Below are 23,466 nucleotides of genomic sequence, written 5' to 3'. Positions count from 1 at the left end.
TACACTGCCCATAGCCAACGTATATTACGGTTACAAAGGAATGTAGGCTGCTGACGCAAGCGTAAAAAATGCCAAAATAAAATTAGCCATAGACAAATAAATCAATTCTCTAGGATTCCTTTAGTTTGTGACACAACTTGAAATGGCTTGCATCGATTTCTAAAAGGTGTATGACATGATTGCATATTCTTAGATAATCAAATTCTTTGTATAGATGGAAGATATCTCTAACACGAAAAGGATATTGCATGTAAAGAACACCAGCCAATGAAAACCTTCCGTGGACTTGTTCTTTTTTTCTTCTTCTTCTTTGTTTCACATTGCTATTCACAGCGTCTAATATCGCATTACAGGGAAATATCTTGGCAATTATTACTTCATTCGAAATTAATCTCGGGAAAAACCTAGAAAGGTTTAAGATTAAGAGCATTCTCGTTCGGTGTGATTGCTTGTTGTGATATATGATGATAGCCTCAATATTACCATCACCAACATTCATTAGGCCAAACAAAAACACACATGCTCACATACACATACAGACACAGAGACAGGTATGTATGCATTACCACTGGTAGATACGATGATGTAAGTTCACTTTTCTGTGTTGATGATTCCCAACGACTCGCAAATTATTTCGCCAATGAAACTTCTGATTTACATCCATATATTAAATTAAATACGATGGAATCTAGAATAAATACTGTGGAGTTATATCTATATGTATAAAAGTGAAGTTGTGTGAGTGTCTGTCTCCTACGATTTAGATTCCTAACTACTCGCACATTTTGCGGTGCAGTTTAACCAAAACCGGGTATCTTATAATCGTGATTCATACCGAGCCCTTCTGGGTATTAGCGCGCGTCTACAATGAGTCTACGATTTAAAAAAAAATTTACAATCATTTTTTTCCATTTTAATGCATTTTTTCACTATTATATAAGGGAAGTAACTCTCTAAAAATGTCTACGATGAGTCAACGATTTAAAAAAAAATTACCATCATTTTTTTTCCATTTTTAATGCATTTTTTTGCTATTTTTTGGCTATAACTCTCTAAAATGCTTATATAGTTATTTCCCTTACAAACCCGAGCAACGCCGGGCGATACTGCTAGTTTCTTATAAAATAGCAGGGGACATTTTAGAGAATATCTAAACATTATTAACTGATAAACTCGTTCTCATTTTGTGTAGTACTACACAAAATGAGGAGAAGTTTATCAGTTATCTCTCCCAGTAACCCATGGGTTTTACTGAGTCAGTCTTCGCTTCTAGTTCCATAATTAGTTTTGGGTTTTTGTCTTCTGAATTTTCCGTTTTGATTTTCCTGTCATTCTAACTAGAAAAAGCATTAAGTGACCTTAACATATTACATCTGAGTATTATTCTCTGTCCTACAAATCAGAATAAACTCATGCGCGTTCATTAAGTGAGGTGTAAATACAACGTAAATTAGGAAGTACTCATACGGAGCTATTTTGTGCGGCGCTTGCATTTGGCTTGATGACAAACCAAACGTATGTAGTCATACCCTTTCCGTTTTCCTCACGTGTAGGGTAACTAGCTTGTGCGCAGGCGTATAGAACAATATTTCTTCCTTATTCCTGTCCCCAACAGTTATTCCCTTTTCCTGTCATAAATTACAGAAATAACTTTTTTCATGTTCAACTTTCTGCGCGGGGAAATATTTCTAACGGGAATATGGCGAAAATATGCTGTGAAATAAAATACTGCCAAGATGAACTTTTTTCCGTTCCAGGAAATTAGTGTTGATTCTTAATTAATACGAAATACTCTGTCAATATTCCGGAATTGCAGTTCAGAGAAAATATTTCTTTTCAATAAATACTTGTCGAAAGATCAATTTCTTAACAAACTCTGCGTCATATGCGTACATTTACTTGAGTGATGATGATGATGATGATGATGATGATGGTGGTGGTGGTGGTGGTGGTGGTGGTGGTGATAATGATGATAATGACGACGGTAAATATTTGGGTATTTTGGAAATGAATGAAATGATGGGAAAAGAAATAAAGAAAAGCTTTAGGCCAGAATATCTCCGATGTCTTAGACTGGTGCGGCGGTCAAAACTGAACGCGAGAAATAAGTTTCAAGCAACGAATGTAGGGTTAATGCATTATTTTGGTAAGGTGCAGATTTTAACAACTGAAGGGAAGTGGAGTTACAGAGGATAGACAGGAAATCACGAAAACAACTATATTGACAGTTTGTATCTAACCTGCCAGAATGACGCGTGATAGAAAATCAGATATGAATATTGCATATTCTCAGAGGAAAGTAACTTAGGATGACATACAAAGAATGGCGTAGGATACTTGATGGTTCGGGTGAGAATGTTTGGTATATTCAGGACAGATGGTTGCAAGCAGTCAGAGGTGTACAAAACAAAATTTAAAAGGGCAAGACAATAGAAATGGAAAGAAAAAAGACGTAGGGGCAGTTTGCGAAAGACGTAAAAAAGAATGCAAATGTGGATGAAAGGTGGCTGTGACCAAAAGAAGAGAGACTTGAAGCCAGAGAGAGAATCACTTATCTGTGCTGCCCTGGAAGGGCTTAGGGTAAATTATTCCAAAAACAGGAATGGCAATACCGCTGAAAGTAGCATGTACAGATCATGAGGTAAACTGTGAGACTGCATTGAGAACTTGTGAACGAATCTGACACTCAAAGCAATAATATCGCAAGAATGAGAGTGTATACTCTCATTCTTGCAACATTGAGTTAAGAGCTGGTACTGGTATAGGATATTCCCTAGAGGGAGTGATAGATAATGAAAATGTAAGAATATTGTGAAATGTAATCGTGTAATGTGATCGGAAAATCGAAATTATAAAAAAATTAATAGATAGAATGGTTATGAAAAAAAGGAAAACAACTTGTTTCAACAGAGATACTACATGCCCTGGTGATGAACATGAAAGCGAAGAAGAGAAGCAGGTGAGATATGATGGTTTGAAGTGGAAGATGAAAAGAACCGTTGAAGAAAGTAAGCTTATGCTGGTGTTATGCCTAGTGTGCCATATATTTGTTTTTCTACTTAGTTTTGAAAAAAAAAAACATACGAAAATTATGTTTGTTTTAAAACTTGAGATTACATAGAAAGTATTTTGCGTAGGATATGAGCAGTTCCTATGAGCGCTATCTTTTGAATTTCTGCCATTTTGGGGTTTCCTGGTATCTGAGTTAGGTAGCAATCAGCCCCTTTCGCTATCATTCCCACGGCACCTATGACAACAGGTATTGTTTTACTCTTCAGGTTCCACATTTTGCGGATATTTCTATTTCAAGATCTTTATATTTGCTCAGTTTTTGGTAGGTCTTGACAGATACGTTTATATCGATTGGGACAGTCATACCAATGAGGAGGCATGTTCGTTGTCTGAAGTCTTTCAATATGATGTCTGGCCTATTTGCATCTTTCTGTCAGTTTGAATGGTGAAGTTCCAGAGAAGTGAGATGTGGTCATTTTCAAGCACTGGGGGTGGATTGTGTTCCCGCCAGTTTTTTTCATGGGGCAAGTTCAGGGTTTTTCAAATTACCCAGTGAATATATTGTGCTGCTCTATCATGCCTGTTGAGATACTCTGTAGGCGCAAGAAGACTGCACTTGGAGACGACATGATCAATGGTTTCATTTTGTTGTTGACATACACGACATTTTGGGCTACTGCCGTTCTTTAATATGTTGGCCTGGTAGTTCCTTGTTGGTAGGCATTGATCTTGAGCTGCTATGATAAACCCTTCTGTTTCAGATTTTAAGCCGGAGGCCATTAGCCATTGATGGGTCAGGGCTTTGACAACATCTGCATTATTCGCTCTCTTTGGGTATTTGCCATTGAGAAATTTTTCTTGCCATTTACCATTCAGAATATCTAAAGCAGCAGTTTTAGTACGGGTTTTCATGCGCTTAGCTTTTTCTGTGCTTGTTTCTTGTATGTCTAATTCCGAAATTTTTTGTATTCGGAGTTCAATTAGTTGTTCCTTTGCCTGTTTTGTTTCTGAGTATGATGCTTTCTTAGATTCATGTTTTGAGACATGTTTTAACATCCAGTCCTCAGACTTTTTCAGGTAGGTGTCTAGGCCAATTGTAGCAATCTTCATTGTTATTGCCAGTTGTAAAAGTCCACGGCCTCCCTCTTTTCTTGGCAGATAAAGTCGTTCTATATCTGCCTTAGGGTGGTGCATTCTATGCTTTGTCAACAGTTTTCGTTTTTTTCTGTCAAGATTACATATTTCAGTAATTGACCAGTTAACGATAGTGAAACTGTAAGTCACGACTGGTATGGCTAAAGCATTGATCGCTTCGATCCTGTTTCTCGCATTCAGGTCTCTGTTGAGTATTGCTCTTACTCTGCGATAACATTCTCTCCTGATCCTTTCTTTCATCACTGAATGCCTTATTCCATCCCTTTCAATTACCCCTCGATACTCGTAGCTCTCCGCTTGTTTTTTTTTTTTTTGATAAAGGCAGCTTTGATAAAGGCAGCTTTTGCACATTTATCGACGCCAAATTACATTCTGATGTCATCACTGAATTGTTTAACAATCGCTAGTAAGCCCTTGAGCTGTTGGTTATTTTTAGCAAAGAGCTTTAAATCATCCATGTAAATGAGATGATTTATATTTTTATCAAACATTTTATATCCGTACTGCGCGTCATTGAGCCATTTGGAGGGAGGTATTAAGGCTAAACAAAAGAGGATTGGTGATAATGAGTCACCCTGGAAAATGCCACATGAAATTTTTACATCACCAGCATTTAGAGAATCATTGTCACTGTTCAAGGTTAGTGTGGTTTTTCCATGATCTCATACTTACAGACAAAAAGTTTCGTAGAGTAGGTGCTATTTTATACATTCCCAGGCATTTCTTAATCCAGCTATGTGGTAGGCTATCAAAAGCCTTTTTATAGTCTATCCAGGCTACCGACAATTTTTTGTGTGGTTTGTGACAATCTTCTAAGATCGTCTTATTGATGAATAGCTGATCTTTACAACGATAGGATCCTCGTTTACATCCTTTCTGTTCATTAGGAAATATGCTGCTGTCTGTTAAAAAACTATAGGTATATTCCGCCAGGACAGATGTTAGCGTTTTATACATAGTTGTTAAGCAGGTTATGGGTCTATTGATTTTGGTTCATTTGCTTCTTCACTTTTTGGTAGCAGGAATCTTAAACCATTAACTAGCTAAGGAGGCATCCTACTAGGGTGTTGCAAAACATCATTGTAAAGTTCTGTTAGCAGTTCATGGCTCTCTGGGAAGGCATTCAACCAGAAGTTAGGAATTTTATCCTTTCCTGGAGAAGTCTCCATTTGCTTGACCTCCTGAGAGCAGATCTTATTGTTATTATTATTATTATTATTATTATTATTATTATTATAATAATTTTATATTATTATATTATTATTATTATTATTATTATTATTATATATATTATTATTATTATTTTATCATTATCATTATTGTTGTTATTATTATTATTATTATTATTATCATTATCATTATCATTATTGCTGTTATTATTATTATTATTATTATTATATTATTATTATTATTATTATTATTATTATTATTATTATTATTATTAATAGCATTATTATTATTATTATTCTATGTTTGACTTTTGCTTTATATTTGTACAAGTTGGCTCCAAGTCTCACCCAGAGACCTCAAGAGACAACAGGGTTGGAAGTTCATGTTGTTGTTATGCCTAGTGTGCCATATATTTGGGGGGTGGGGATGTTGTACTAATGAATGTCTAAAAAAAAAATTTTTTTTTTTTTTTTTTTTTTAAACCGAAAATTATGGTTGTTTTAAACCTTGAGGTTACATAGAGAGTATTTTGCGTAGGATATGAGCAGTTCCCATGAGCACTATCTTTTGAACTTCTGCCATTTTTGTGTTTCCTGGTATCTGAGTTAGGTAGCTATCAGCCCCTTTTGCTATCATTCCCAGGGCACCTATGACAACAGGTATTGTTTTAGTCTTCAGCTTCCACATTTTGCTGATTTCTATTTCAAGATCTTTATATTTGCTCAGTTTTTGGTAGGTCCTGACAGATACGTTTATATCGATTGGGACAGTCATATCAATGAGGAGGCATGTTCTTTGTTTGAAGTCTTTCAATATGATGTCTGGCCTATTTGCATCTATCTTCCTGTCAGTTTGAATGGTGAAGTTCCAGAGGAGTGAGATGTGGTCATTTTCAAGCACTGGGGGTGGTTTGTGTTCCCACCAGTTTTTTTCATGGGGCAAATCCAGGTTTTTACAGATTACCCAGTGAATATATTGTGCAGCTCTATCGTGCCTGTTGAGATACTCTGTAGGCGCTAGAAGACTGCACTTGGAGACCACATGGTCAATGGTTTCATTTTGTTGCTTGCAAACACGACATGTTGGACTGCTTCTGATCTTTAATATGTTGGCCTGGTAGTTTCTTGTTGGTAGGCATTGATCTTGAGCTGCTATGATAAACCCCTCTGTTTCAGATTTTAAGCCAGAGGCCATTAGCCATTGATGGGTCAGGGCTTTGTCGATATCTGCATTATTCGCTCTCTTTGGGTATTTGCCATAGAGAGGTTTTTCTTGCCATTTTATTCAGAATATCTAAGGCCGCAGTTTTGGCACGGGTTTTCATGCGCCTAGCTTTTTCTGTGCTTGTTTCTTGTATGTCTATCTCTAATTCCGAAATTGGTTGTATTCGGAATTCACTTAGATATTCCTTTGCCTGTTTTGTGACTGAGTATGATGCTTTCTTGTTTTCATGTTTTGAGACAAGTTTTAACACCAGTCCTCAGAGTTTTTCAGGTAGGTGTCTAGGCCAATTGTAGCAATCTTCATTGTTATTGCCAGTTGCAAAAGACCACGGCCTCCCTCTTTTCTTGGCAGATAGAGTCGTTCTGTATCTGCCTTAGGGTGGTGCATTCTATGCATTGTCAACAGTTTCCTTATTTTTCTGTCGAGCTGACATATTTCAGTAATTGACCAGTTAACAATATTGAAACTGTAAGTCACGACTGGTATAGCTAATGCATTGATTGCTTCGATCCTGTTTCTTGCATTCAGCTCTGTCTTGAGTATTGCTCTCACTCTTCGATAGCATTCTCTCCTGATCCTTTCCTTCATCTCTGAATGCCTTATTCCGTTCCCTTCAATTACCCTAGGTACTTGTAGCTCTCCGCTGGGTCTAGTTCTTTTATGACATTCTGTTGGTCAAGGTTAACGTTAGATGTTTCTGTCATTTTTCCTTTGATAAAGGTAGCCTTTGCACATTATCGAGGCCGAATTGCATTCTGATGTCGTCACTGAATTGTTTGACTATCGCTAGTAAGCCCTTGAGTTGTTGATCATTTTTTGCAAAAAGCTTTAAATCATCCATGTAAACGAGATGATTTATATTTTTATCAAACATTTTATACCCGTACTGCGCGTCATTGAGCAGCTTTGAGAGAGGTATTAAGGATAAACAAAAGAGGAGTGGTGACAGTGAGTCACCCTGGAAAATGCCACACGAAATTTTTACATCACCAGCATTTAGGGATTCACTGTCACTGTTCAGAGTTAGTGTGGTTCTCCATGATCTCATACTTACAGTCAAGAAGTTTCGCAGAGTTGGTGCTATCTTATACATTTCAAGGCATTTCCTAATCCAGCTATGTGGTAGGCTATCAAAAGCCTTTTATAGTCTATCCAGGCTATTGATAAGTTTTTGTGTCGTTTGTGACAATCTTCTAAGATCATCTTATTGATGAGTAGTTGGTCTTTACAGCCGTAGGATCCACGTTTACATCCTTTCTGTTCATTAGGGAATATGCTGCTGTCTGTTAAAAAACTATAGGTATATTCCGTCAGGACAGATGTTAGTGTTTTGTACATAGTTGTTAAGCAGGTTATGGGTCTATAGTTTTTTGGTTCATTTGTTTCTTCACTTTTTGGAAGCAGGAATGTTAACCCATTAACTAGCCAAGGAGGCATCCTACTAGGGTGTTGCAAAACATCATTGTACAGTTCTGTTAGCAGTTCATGGCTCTCTGGGAAGGCATTCAGCCAGAAGTTAGGAATTTTATCCTTTCCTGGAGACTTCCATTTGCTTGACCTCCTGAGAGCAGATCTTATATCTTCTACCTTGACACCCTCCCACTTTTGCTCTTCTAAGGGGTCCAGTTCTGTAGATATTCTGTCAATCCAGGGGGCCTTTTCGTTGTGTGTTTTTTCTTCTGCCCAGATTTTATTCCAAAATCTCTGCACTTCTTCTTTTGATGGTACAGACCCTGCAGTAGTAAACGCTGTTTTTCCTATCTTCCTGTAAAAATTCTTGGTGTATTTTTGAACGTGTTGTTGTCCTTGAAAATCTAACACGCTTTTCATACCTCGCTATGCGGGCAGCTTGGCAGATACCTTTTGTTTGATGGTTTCTATGGGGCATCAATATCAAGTATAGTTTTCATATTGTATTTTTTCAGTAATTTTTGGGTTTTTGTAGGTTTGGTAGTCTTGTGAGCCTTAAGGTTTTTCAAATATTCAATGTCAGATCTAAATACTTTAATTTGTTGTTGCAGACGCTCTTGCCAAGAAGGCTTTTTGTGGGACTGTTGCCGTTTTCTAATCTTTACACCACATAGGATCGTTGAGATTTTCGCGGATGCATAGTATAGGTGGTTGAGGTTTGTGATATCAACATCATTAACTGAAATTATATCCTTAAGTGCAAGCCGGATTTTACCAATTATTTTCATGTTTTGGTTAGAGTTGCAGATTTTAGGAAGTGTATCACGCTCATCCATGCTGGTTTCTTTAATTTTCAGCCATTCAATCATGATTTGATTTTTTAGCTCATGTAGTTCTGTTGGGTCGATATTTGTGTGACTTTCTTTATCTATTTGATGCTCATCTGTCTTAGTGTTTATGATTGGTTCAGGGCGTATTTCACTTTGCCTATCACTTATACTAACTCTTTCAATCCTCTCTTCGTTTTTATCCGCCCTGGGCTGGTCTATAATCATTTCCTCTGTATTATCTTCTCTAGCTGCAGCTTCGTTCATTTTATCCGATATTGCTTGATCAATCTCTACTTCAGTCAGTAATTTCTTTTTTATAATGTTTCTTCTAACATTGGCAAGCTTGTTACTGTCTATGTAGGGTCTTACTTCAGGGTGTTTCTGTCTCCAGTTTAAGTATGCTTGTACAGTGCTAGACTTATCTGTGGGGAAATATATGGCATGGTAGAAGGCCTCAAGAACTTCTTTATTATCTTCCCTAGACCATTTTTCCTTCTTTTTCTTTTGATTATTTGGTGATGAGCATGGATGGCCATCTGTTGGAATATTCCGGTTGTGGGGTTCGTCCAGCTCCTGTGTGTTGGGAAGATTTGATCCAGTAACTGATTTTTCAATCAGGATTTGGTTCAATTTTCGGGTACGTGGTCTTTTGTAATCCGCGCAATGACCAATGCGGTTTATTGTTTGATTTGTTGACCTTGAAGCATGACGAGCATCCATTCTTATATTAGGAGATGGCTCTGTCAGTTTAGGGTTCACTACATGTAAGCATTGCTCATAGCGCCGCTTCTTAAGACTAGCAGATCTATATTCGTCTGTATTTTTTTGTTGATAGTTTTATCTCCGGACATTTTTTTTTTCTTTTTTTTTTTCCCCTCCTTTCCTCCTCTCCTTTCTTCAAGGCTTACTGTGTCTGTATTAGTTCGAAATAATGAGAATAAATACGGAGAAGGAAACGAAAAGAAAGGGAAAAAGACGGGATCTGTCAGTTATTATTGTTATTACTATCATCTTCACCACCATCACCATCATCAGCAACATCACCATCACCATCATCATCTTCAATGTGTAGCCACAGCCACCATCAACACTCCATTGTGTTGGAGAATGGGTGGTTAAAGAATTCATGTTCTTTGGGTCTATAAATAGCCACGGTAGATGGTGGAGACAAAGGACGTTAATGGTCAGTAATGTTTACGTTTATTTATTTATTTATTTTTTTTCCCTTTCTTTTTTCTTCTTCACCACATGCATATGTATATGTATATATATGTATATTCACTCACACATATTATCTGATGTTTTCGTCGAAGATTTTTTTTTTTCCTTTTTTTTTTATTTTTATTTATTTTTTTTTTTACGTTTGTATGAGCTGTAGATATGTAAGTTTTTTTTTTACTTATTTTGAGGGTAATTCAAATTACTTACAGAAAACAGTAGATCTTCCAGTTTTCTACAGTTGACCTGCTGGGTTCGCTGTTGCCAGTTCAGAGCATCGTAAAAATACGTCCATCCTCTGTCACGTCCAGCCGCCTTCCTTATTATTATTATTATTATTATTATTGAGTGAGAGAGCAGTTCATGCCATCAAAGTGACACTGGGGTAAAATATACGAAGCCCAATATACCCATCATGACTACCCGTCTGATAAAGGTACACCAGGCACATGCATCACAACCATATGTGCGCGACATGGTGATCTCATATCAAGATAAACAGCACATGACCTTGCAGATGGGGCCCAGTTAGAATTTTCTTCAGGTTGAGTAGCCCATCCTGCTCAAACGGTCCCTGAATAAGGGTTGCTTAAGGATGTTGAAAGAACCATTATTATTATTATTATTATTATTATTATTATTATTATTATTATTATTATTATTATTATTGTCATTTACTTTTAATCTGCATGTTTGATGCAATCACTTGCCGGGGCACACCCAGCGCCCTAGGGCAAGTGAAGGTTAAGAGTTGTTGAAATATAGCTGAAAGCTTGGGGAGGGGAAGTAGAGAAATATCTCCATGTAATACAAACACAAACATTTACATTGATAGGGTTTTTCTAAGGATGTGGGCAGTACTTGTTAGCACAATCTTTTGGATTTCCTTGAGACATGGTTCTCCAGGGATATTGTCTAGGTGTTTCTGAGATCCCTTTTTTTATCATACCTAGGGCACCTACAATAACAGGAACAGTTTTTGTTTTAAGATTCCACATCTTTTGTATTTCGATTTTCAGGTCCTTATATTTACTAAGTTTGTGAAATTCCTTTACAGATACATTTTTATCAGTGGGGACGCTTACTTCTATTAGACTGCAGGTATTTTCTTCCCCGTCTTTAACAATTATGTCTGGTCGATTAGCCTTGATCGTTCTGTCAGTGTTGACTGGAAAATCCCAGAGGATGGTGACATTTTTACCTTCAACAACTGGCTGAGGATGGTGTTCATACCAGTTAGCAGGAGTGCCGAATTTGTAGTGTTTACATATCTTCCAATGTATATACTGTCCTACCCTATCGATTTTTGTATTCGTTTGGTGTCAGCACAGGACATCCCGAAACGAGATGGTCTATTGTTTCGTCAAATGTGTTGCAGAATCTGCATTTAGGGTCAGTACCGTTTCGGAGAACGTTAGCCTGGTAATTTCTGGTAAACAAGCTTTGATCTTGTGCTGCCAGTATGAAGCCTTCAGTCTCTGCTTTCAATCCAGAACTCTTCAGCCACTGATGGGTTGTTGCTTGGTCTACATCAGCATTTTGGCTTCGGAAAATATATTGTCCATGCAGGGGCTTCTGGCTCCACCGCCTCTCACTTTGATTCTGCCCGTTCTTTTTTGCAGTCTGCTTGATTCTCTTTGCTTGCTTGGTAGCAGTGGTTTCCGGCTCTTCATCTGATTCAAGGTTAATGTCTAGTTCCCTTTCGAACTTATAAGCTTCCTTGACAATAGAATGCAGCTTTTTGCTGCTTTCGTGTTCGCACACAAGTCGCAGCATCTAGTCATTTGTACTAGATAGGTACCTGTTCATTCCTACAGTAGAGGTCTTATAGCACAGCTCTAATTGCATCATTCCTCTCCCCCCGCTGCTTCTAGATAGGTACAGGCGGTCTACATCTGCCTTAGGGTGGTGCATGTTCTTGGATGTCAGTAATTTTCTTTTCTTCCTGTCCAAGCGTTGGAGTTCCGTAAGGTTCCAGTTAATGATGTTAAAACTGTACTGGACTACTGGAAGTGCCAGGGTGTTAATGGCCTCAATGCAATTTTTGGAGTTGAGTTCAGTCTTCAGTACAAGCCTTATTCTCCTATAGTATTCCTTTCTTATTTTTTCCTTCATAGTAGCATGATGTATACCATCTCCTTCGTTGATTCCTAGGTATTTGTAACTTTCTTGTGGATCAAGTTCCTTGATGGTAGTGTCAATATCTAATTTAACAGAAGCTGTTTGCCTGAGCTTGCCTCTTACAAAAGTTGCTTTAGCACACTTATCAAGGCCAAAATCCATTCCGATATCATTGCTAAACTCTTTAACAGTTGTTAGCAGCCGTTCTAGCTCTTGGTCATTCCTGGCAAACAGCTTTAGGTCGTCCATATAGAAAAGGTGGTTTATTGACTTACTAAAAACTTTGTACCCATATCTGGTACTATCCAATTATTATTATTATTATTATTATTATTATTATTATTGGCTAGATTTCAAGAAAGCTTCTGGCATATGGCCACACAGTTGGGTAAATAAAATAATGAGCATGTTTAGAGTGGCAGAAAATATGGGAAAATGGTTAATGAAAGTATGAAGAATTGGAATACTGATGTGGGAAAAAGGATTTGGTAACATAAATCGTCACTTTTTTATGGAAGATATAAAGATTTATGCGAAAAATGAGAAATAGCTTCAAAGTCTTATACATATTGTTCGCATTTTCTGCAACGATGTAGTTATTGAATTTGCGATCGAAAAATGCGCTGTAATGAAAATGAAACGAAGAATACTTGAAGGAAACCAGGGAATTGAAATGCCAAATGGGTAAACAATGTAAGCGATTGAGAAATGATAGTGGTAAGAATATTCGGCGATACTCAATGCAGACGAAACATAAGAATTTAAGAAATGAAATAAATTACCAGTAGGGAATACAGAGGGAGAGTGGGAAAATTATAGCCGTTAACGCTAAATTCAGAAACCGTTATTGAAGCAATAAATTCTAGAAAAGTACCCCTAATCAGATATGGAGTTAGAATTGTAGATTGGACCAGAAACGACATACAGAAGCTTGATAGAAAAAAACTCGAAATCTGTTGACAATGTATGGAGCCCAGCATCCGAAACGTGCATATAGGCCACGATCTATATTCACCAAAGACGACGACAAAAGCCAACTGCTGGAAGTTATGGGTCATGATCAAAAGCCTTATGTGATCAACGAAGGATACATTATTGCTGTCTCACTATGGTTTTGAAAGGTCACTTTCAGTATTGTAAGAAAACCTCTGAACAAGTGTTGTTCATACTGAAACAATGACTACATTTAGGCGGGGGTCAGTCTTTCCATTATATCACGGTGAAGAGGACCTTTTTATTCATGAGTCATTAGTCATAGAGATGGTGTTTCTATGCTGGTGCTGTATAACCTTAAAGACACCATCTTCAAATAAGCATGTGAAATTTTACTTCGACAACATGAATGAACCTGGAAACTCTTTTGCATAGAAGTGAGTCTGCAGCGCTGCAACGACATTTTGTTATTGTCGTGCAAAGACGTAACGGAAGTAAACAAAACAGGAGTGGAATATTATGTAAGAGAAGAATGAAGGAAACGATAATTGTAATGAAATGTGAGTACTTATTCTCAGTGAATAACTATTCGTAGATCATGTAGTGTTTATTAGGAAGGGAACATATTACGCTTGGTTCGAAATTGAAGAAATACAGAGAAATGTCAACCGATATTTACAAGAAGCAGCAGACCAACTTCTCACCAAAATACAACTTACGCGGTTGAAGCAACGGTGAGTGGATGCATGCAGGAAAGTGGAAATGTAGTTGTATAATTTTGATGGTGATCATGTAGAGATTCTTGGAATTCTGAAGTAAAGTCTAAAGGAATTAGAAACCCTAGGGTCTGTTAATTTGAAGGCAGTGGATCGAACCACTGTTATGTAAAGAATATGGAAAGTTAACAAATTGTTTGATAGCTATAATTTGTGAAACTATAAAAAGAATATTGGATTCAAGCTTTGATACAAGGCCAGCAATTTTGGTGGAGAGGTAAATCGATCACCGCCGACACCAGTGTTCAACTGGTAATTATTTTATCGGCCCCAAAAGGATGAAAGGGAATTTTGGGGAAAACGAAAGGACCAACAGAAGGATCAGAATATATTTTGTAGGAAAAGATGGATAATCATGGGAGAATACGAGTAATCTGAAGCAGGGTAAATGAAAGGATAAAGAAAAAAATGGTAATTCAAAAAGAATCTCCCGGAAAAAGGTAAAGAAGGAAGAAAACTCTGGAATAACTGAAGATGAGAGTAAAGGGAAAAAAACTGTCCAACTGATTAAATATGAACAAAACAAGAACCAATATAAATAGAATCCTCATTTTCCATAAAAGCTAAAACATTTGTTTATACACTTAAGGGAAACTAGAGAAATGGTAAGATTGAAAATTGAAAATGGCAACTAATTTGGGAAGAAACATGGGTGGGGGAGAAGCAAAATGAGAATACGGTGAATAAGGCGAGTGGAAAATTATAGTGAAAGTGTTGAGACAAATGTCACCATCACGAAATCAAATATTCGAATGCAATTGAAGAACATAGAAAATGATAAGCAGCAGGACCAAACATTGTTCCTGTATGAAATAGCTTTCAAGTCTCCATGAAAACATAATGATAACACTAAATGAGAATATGTCAAAATAAGATGCGCAATTACGGTTAACAGGAGGAAAATCTTGTGTTTTAGAACATGACAGATTGAAAGGAAAAGCTTCCTCAATTTACCGATGTATACAGTCACATACACAGCAAGTAGTACATGCCTGATGATAAATTAAACCAGGATATAATTCGGATTACATAAATCAACCAAGAGATATCTTTGAGTAGAAGAAAATTACTAATCCCCTTTAGTTTGTGATTAAATAACGGAACTTGGGTACAAAATGAACATAGTTATAAATAACCAGGAGTTAACGAACTAAGGAAAACGCCAGTATAAGCAAAAAATGGTTAGTTAAAAATATTCAAGATATATTGAATCAATATTCAAAGCAAATTTAAATGCAGAAAAACATTGTAATAAATAAGATAATTCAGTTGTCCTAACAATTTGTTGTTACAATATTCTCAACTGGATGTTAAATGAATTAGGAAAATTAGATTAAATAAACCGAAAACAAGAAAACTAATGAGTTTATTTGGAATCACTGATATGAGAGGTGACATACAGGATTATATTTAACACAGCCACAAGGATGAACAGAACTCACGACAGAACAAAAATATTACAAAATATCAACTGTAGGACCACAAAAATATCTGATGAACAAAAATAGAAAATATACAAATAATAGGTAGTAATCACACAAAAAAAATGTTGTCTGCTCTCCAAGGCAGCCAACCAATAACAAGCAGTGTTTGAAATGACAGACAGTTGTGAGGAGGGGGAAAATACACAGCGAAGAAAAAAAAAAAGAAATTGCTTAATGAATTTATATAGATTTGAATATAATAGCATCCATCGTGTGTAAACAGAAAAATATTTAATATCTGAACTGTAAAAATAAAAAAAAATTGAATTCAGTCAATGGAAATATTTATATTGTTGCTATAGTAATGATTAAAATCCTTTTCACAAACTAAAAATATCAGCAGAATGTTTCAAAAATAGATAACTGTTCATAACATTTTTATTGAAACAAAGAAATTCTGCAATTTTGTTAATTAATTCAACTCAATCGCACCCAGCAAATAGGGTAGCAAAGTGCTGCAACGAAGAACAGCACAAAATATCTGCTGCATCAGCCAATCTCAGTCACAAGTTTCATTCCCAAATCACATCAAAATCATCCCAGTTTGACGTAAGGGAGCGTCAGTCCTAATACGAGGGTGAGTCAAAAAGTAATGCGATTTTATTTAGGATAGGTATAACTACCAACACAAGAACATGTATCATACATCAAAATAAAGCTAGTCCTCTGTGGATCACATCTCTACTTCCCAACATAGTCACCGTTTCTCTCAATAGCACTGAGAACATGTATCCCTGCACCGCAAAATTCTGTTGACCGTCTGAGCCACTTCTTCACTACAGTTTTCCCTTCCTCGTCACTGGAATAATGTTTACCTCTCAAACCCTCTTTCATGGAGCCAAGGAAATGTTAGTCCAGTGACGAGGAAGTGAAAATTGTAGTGAAGAAGTGGCTCAAAGATCAGTCAACAGAATTTTACGGGGCAGGTATGCATGGTTTCATTCGAAGGTGAACATTGCTATTGAGAGAATCGGTGACTATGTTGAAAAGTAGAGATGTGATCCACAGAGGACCAGCTTCTTTTTGATGTATGATACATGTTCCTGTGTTGGTAATTATACTTTCCCTAAACAAAATGGCATCACTTTTTGACTCCCCCTCCTATTTAGAGCAACGGAGATACCAACAAGGGTCGGTGTGAAAGGGTAAGTCTGACACTGGTTCGTTCGTAGTCATCGTTGTTACAGCAACAGAGAAGACGATACAGCAAGATTAATGGATGAAGTAAAAGAGTGAGTACCAGCGATGTGGCTCTTAGATAAGCAGCTTCCCCTCAGCTCCCGAACGGAAAATATTATCCCATCTGATCGAGAAGAGTTACAGATAAGCTGCCAACCTAGACTATTTTTGTTAATCAATTTAATAAATCATGGCAGTCAGAACGAGGCATTGTACCTTTAAAATCACTGCGACTGACACCAACGGGTTCTTGTTAAAAGGCAACGTCAATGCATCTGCCAACCTCAGCGTCCAATGAGGATGGCGAGGGGAAACGTTAGGCACTGTAGGGGCATGTGAACTTAATCTTGTAGGCAATAACTACACAACAGGAATAAAGTTGCTCAAACTTGCCCAGTTCAAATCGCAGAATGAATCCGATGTCTAGAGACTCATTGACCAGAAGAATTTTAATCGAGACAGAGAATGTCATAGTTAGCTGTGTACTCGCTGATTTACGTTTTTTTTTTTTTTTGGGGGGGGGGTTGTTTTACGAGGCAGCCATACATAGGCAAAACTGTATTGGTCTCGGGATGGCCAGAAATTCTTGCTCTAAAGACTACAATTATTTTTGTTCCAGGCGTGTTGAATGACTTCTTCATACGAAGTAACATAGACGTCATGCTTCCCTTGTCTTTAAATACATTCTACACTATCAAGAAATCGTGGTTCATATCAGGCAACTATAAATTTCGAAGGAGCTCTTGTTTGAGAGCACGGTGGGAAATGATCAAGAAAAAGACGGGAAGTTAAAAACCAAGCTTGTCGTTGAGCATAATCCGTGACTAGCAAGTCGCACGAGCAGTTTCTATTTCTTTAGTACCCACAAGGGGCTAAACACAGAGAGGACAAACAAGGTCAGACAAGCGGATTAAATCGATTACATCGACCCCAGTGCGTAACTGGTCCTTAATTTATCGACCCCGAAAGATGAAAGGCAAAGTCGACTTCGGCGGAATTTGAACTCAGAACGTAACGGCAGACGAAATACGGCTACGCATTTCGCCCGGCGTGCTAACGGTTCTGCCAGCTCGCCGCAGTTTCGATGGATACAAGCCACTTCCGTTGAAAATAGTTGCACTAATGACTTCTGCACATCGACAAATGTTGACAACGTCGAGATATTCTGTTGGAGGTACTATGATGCACTGCGTAGATAACTTCCGAGTTATATTGCAAAATAAGTAAGTTGGATGATAATCATTATAGAGCTACCGGTTAGATGTCATTGCCAACTGGTCTCAGCTGGATTTCTGGATGGATTGAACAGATGTCAGTCCCAGTTATTCCTCGGTCACAAACCTTATGATTTACATGTTCATGCAATACATACATGCATACATACATACATACATACATACATACATACATACATACATACATACATACATACATACATACATACATACATACATACATACATACATATCAAGAGATAAAAGACAAGATTGTTTTCTGCACAGTTAGAAAGTATATTCATGTATGTATTTTGAAGTGAACTTGAAAATTATAATCCTGGATTTCTAAGATACATGAAGTGCTGAATCACATTGAGTGTGAGAACTGTCAGTTAATGCGAAATCAATTTTTAACGAAAATTTAAACCAAAATTCAACTCAGCTGGATTTGCGTAAAATAAAAAGAATCTTTGTGTTTCTGTCGAGCCTGCCTTCAACCTCTATGCCCTTTAATATCCGATGATGGTGAAACTGATGTACAGTGCCCAGTGTAACATTTCTTTCTTAATGTGAATACGTAAAACTTATAGTGATAAAAGTTCTCATATATTACACGATATTGTGAAATATAAAGTAAAGAAATAGATATTATGAAATATAATATATAACACGAATATCTATTTATAAAAAAACATAGAAGAGTTCCAGAAATAGGACGAACGTTACTATTCTTTTTGTTTCTAAGTAAACATGACTGGCTCAATGGATTAGGTATTCTCCCAATAACAATTCATACTCGAGCCAAAATGGTGTTATCCCTCTCCTCATAAACATAACAGAAGAGATTGATCAACAGTAAGAACCATCCCATCTACAAATAAGCCATCTTTTTTTTTTATTCTTATTCAAGTAATTATATTTCTATTTCTGGACACACTGATGTTTGGAACATTGGTTTAGACTTTTATTTAGAGAAATTGAATTATTAATAAAAAGGGGTTGGTCGAAAACATTAATCGCATGACAGACTAATTCTCCCCTCTCACTCTCACTCCCCATAACATACAGAGATACATACTCGCACACATACACACACATTTTATATATGTACCTATCTATTTCTGCATTTCCTTTGTCTCCCTCTTGTATACAAGCACTTATATATTTATAAATCAATACTAGACGAAATCGTTACTTTACTGTTTATCTGATCAGTCTATTATGGTGGAAATTCGAACTGACAATAATCGTAAATAATGAATACTGAACAAAATCTAACCTTTAGTTTTTTGTTGTTATTGCAATTTCAGTTATTGCGTTACTATTCTTAATTGATAAATTCAAAGACATCATCAAAATCTCTCTCATTCTTCCTCTCCTTTTCTGTTTCTTCCACTCATTTTCACTTTCAGTGTCTTCTCTGCGTGTGTTCACACATTACATGCACACACACACACACACACACACACACACACACACACACACACACACACACACACACACACAGATATGTATATGTATGAATGCGGACAGATTACTTTGTGAGTTTCTCATGTCAGGTAGACAAGATATTGGACTCTTACAATAAGGTTTCATACATTTTAAATTCGTACTCTTGTCGGGATTGATATATGAACGTCTCGTATCAAAATTACATATTAGCTGTTATAGAAAAAGCAGCAAAAACACTTTCTGAAATCTACACCACTCTCTCTAACTTAAGTATCAGTTCCTTGAAAGCGAGAAAAAATGGTGTGACATAAGGAATTAGCTGTGCTTTTGTCGAAAACTGTTACCAAAAAATGCCGTGACTACCCACCTGAGAATATATTGGTCGGTTAGAATTCTAGCGTGTTAGTGTTATATTTCAACGATGAATCGGAAATATTCAATCCTTATATGTACAAGAGAAAATTTATTCTTAGGTACTGAAAACAATCACGTTAAATTCAGCTGCTGTCATACAGCGAATCTTTTGTGGAACATTGCATTGTGAACAATTTCGCATTATTTCTTGTTTCTTGATTTTTACTCTTTATTTATTTTATGGCTTCTTTTTTTGTTTTTTGCTTTCTTTGTTCTCATTCATTTTACTTTCTGTTTTAATCTCATTTTTTCTGTCTTTCTATGTTTTCTTTTCTGCTCTTTTTAGTTTTTAACGCGTCCACAGTCATTGCTCCAGGTGATGGTCCTTTGTTTACAATACTCCCATCACAAAATATTTCTAACAGAAATACATTCTCAGAATGTTAATAACGGAAATATATAACATCTTTTGTTCACTGAAACAATATCACTTATTCCAATCCACGGATCTTTTGTGAAATCAACCAGCCGGTAGACGTTCTTCTTGATCAGTTTGAAACTGATAATAAATATATATTTTTTATAAATATAGTAATATATAAATCATACTCATATATTGTATATTTAATATTCTATCATATATATAAATGTAAATTAAAAATGGAAACCAAAACAACAAATTGATCAATTAAATAATTTAGTCATTAAATATTAAAATCAGTCCAATTTAGATATTTATTACAAACAAATGACACATCCTCATGAACTGCAACTATTTCAACTCATATATATATATATATATAGGCGCAGGAGTGGCTGGGTGGTAAGTAGCTTGCTAACCAACCTCATGGTTCCGGGTTCAGTCCCACTGCGTGGCATCTTGGGCAAGTGTCTTCTGCTATAGCCCCGGGCCGACCAATGCCTTGTGAGTGGATTTGGTAGACGGAAACTGAAAGAAGCCTGTCGTATATATATGTATATATGTATGTGTGTGTTTGTGTGTCTGCGTTTGTCCCCCTAGCATTGCTTGACAACCGATGCTGGTGTGTTTACGTCCCCGTCACTTAGCGGTTCGGCAAAAAGAGACCGATAGAATAAGTACTGGGCTTACAAAGAATAAGTCCCGGGGTCGATTTGCTCGAATAAAGGCGGTGCTCCAGCATGGCCGCAGTCAAATGACTGAAACAAGTAAAAGAGTAAAGAGTAAAGAGTATATATATATATATATAAGTCACAAACTTCTGCGAGTTACTAATAAAATGTGTTGCCTTCTATTGAAGAAACTATCTCCACATAATTTCCTGTTTTCTATTCCTTGAAACAAAAATAGGAAATTGTTGAAGGTGTAACTGAAGAGATAGCTTTATCTATTGGCCCAACCATTTACTGTCATTTATGTACCTTATCTATCTATCTATTTATCTCTCTCTCTCTCTCTCTCTCTCTCTCTCTATATATATATATATATATATATATATATATATATATATAGGAATGCATAGTTATGCGTCGTGCCCCAAATCTGGTAATGACATGATTAAGATAGACAAAACAATACATGTGGAATACATTGATCAACAGATTGCAATAATACCCTCGTTAATATAGACAATGGCTGAAAACTTAGCCTATGCCTACTAATTCGCATTTCGCTGAATGGTGGCTAGAATATTGCAAAGAAGGTAAGACTAATCAAACTTTAACAATAGCGATATTAAAATAAAGAAATTACATGATTCAGGAATCCACCTGAACAATTATTAATTGGTCAGCTATTCCCAATGCGATAACAGAAACATTTCACCACGTGCCACACCTCAGTTCACACATCGCACCTTTCACATAAACCGTAAACCACCGCAAGAACAGCATAATACAATGATACAAGAACAGCACAAACATCACAGCAAATTATATGTAACACAAAATCATCTCTGTGTTGTACAAATTCCACGAGGAATTTTGAGGTACAGCAAATGCAGCAGTTTAAATTCTACAAGAAACTACAAAAAAATATAAGCAGAGAGAATTTAAGTAAAAAAGGCACACTGGAACAATGAAATTGAATATTGGCATAAGAAGCAGCAGTATGATATTTAGAATTCAAAGTTTTATATGGACGAATAAACGGCAAAGAGAAACTTTGCAATACTATACAATACAATATAACGATACAATGCAATACAATATAGTATAATACAGTACAATATAATATAATATAATACAAAATAATCTTTATATATAAAGCTGAAGTTGTCTGTGTGTGTGTAGCAGGTTTGGTAGCCTTCAACTAACACTATCTCCTTCAAGACCCTGCGGCGTTAGTTGACCAAAATTGAGAGTATGATAGAAGAAGGCTTGCTCGTCATTCCGTAGAAGAAAACATTCAAATCGGACCATGTTAACACAAAATATTTTTACATCAAAAAGTTGCTTTTTTCTATGAAAATCCCTATTTTTTACGATTTTTTGACTGCTGTGTCGCCATTTTTCGGTGTATTTCAACCAGAAAAAAGTTCACTTAAAGAGAATAACAAGCTACATAATGCAAAACTTTTACTCTTCTAAAGGGTCGAAAAGAAAATAAACCTGAGCAACGCCGGGCTATACTGCTAGTATAATATAATATAATATAATATATTATAATATAATATAATATAATATATTATAATATAATATAATATAATATAATGTAATATAATATAACGTAATATAATATAATAAGCGAGGGTAGCTGGTCATCCCTTGCGCCAACATCATTGCAAATATGTCTGCAAAACGCGGCTGGAGACAGCATTTGTTATGCGGTGTGCAACCCGTCACTCAGACCACCTCCATTTCGGCTGCTTAATTCTCTCCCTTTTTTCTTTCACATTGATTCCTTAGTCAGGTAGTCTTGGCTGTTCTTCTCGAGAACATGATGTTTGACACTTAATATATTTTTTCTCTTCTCATTGTAAAATTATGTTGTGTGTCTGTCTATCTATCTATCTATCTATCTATCTATCTATCTATCTATCTATCTATCTATCTATCTATCTATCTATCTATCCGCGAGTGTCGCGTTGCTCTCAAGCAACTCTGCCGTCCTGGGTCGACCTTAAGTGACTTCAACACAACCAAAGCATTCTATAGGGGTTTAGTGGAGGGGAGGTACGACGACGAGCTCGGGGCGAACCTGGACGTCGACGAGGAGTACCTGACCCGCCTGTTCGGGACGACTTTCGGGCCAGGGCCCATGGACAACTTCCAGAGATCCCTGGCCTGGCAGTGCTACCGAGAAGCGCTACCCGTTCGGGATAAGCTCTACAGACACGGCTCGAGAAACACGGGGCCGACCTGCCCGAGATGCGGTCAGAGCGACGAAACCGTTCTGCACGCACTCGTTCAGTGTCCAACAATTTCCGACCTGTGGGCTTATGTCGAACAACTGCTGTCACGTGTGGGACGAGTCGGTTTATCAGCTGAGTCTATCGTCAATATTGTCACGCCTCCTTCCTTCAAACGGGAAGGAAGAGCTATTTTCATCATCCTTGTGGCTATGGCGAAAGAATGTATCTGGTGGACGCGTCTGAAAGGATTGGAGACAAACACTTTCCTCTCTGGTCAATCTCTCATCAACTTCTTCAAGTACCACTTGAAAAGGAAAGTGAGAGTAGAGAGGCAAGTTTTGTCTAGCGAATGTTTTAAAAAAAGATGGGTGAATGTAGCAAGAATGGCACGTATGAATGACGAAGCCACCTTGAGCATAGTCCTATGAACCCAGAAATCGAAAACAGAGAGTTGCTTATTTGCAAAAAAAAAAAAAAAAAAAAAAAGAATATAAAATGTGACTTCATTGACCGAGGTTACCGTGGTCTTTTCCGTAGGCTTTTCTTTCCACGGGTAAACCTCACCTGTCCTCCCCGTTACACTTCATATTGACATTTCT

Source organism: Octopus sinensis, linkage group LG3, assembly GCF_006345805.1.
Source record: "Octopus sinensis linkage group LG3, ASM634580v1, whole genome shotgun sequence".
In the NCBI taxonomy this organism is placed as follows: domain Eukaryota; kingdom Metazoa; phylum Mollusca; class Cephalopoda; order Octopoda; family Octopodidae; genus Octopus; species Octopus sinensis.
The sequence above is the reverse complement of the archived record's forward strand: the minus strand, read 5'-3'. Positions refer to the sequence as shown.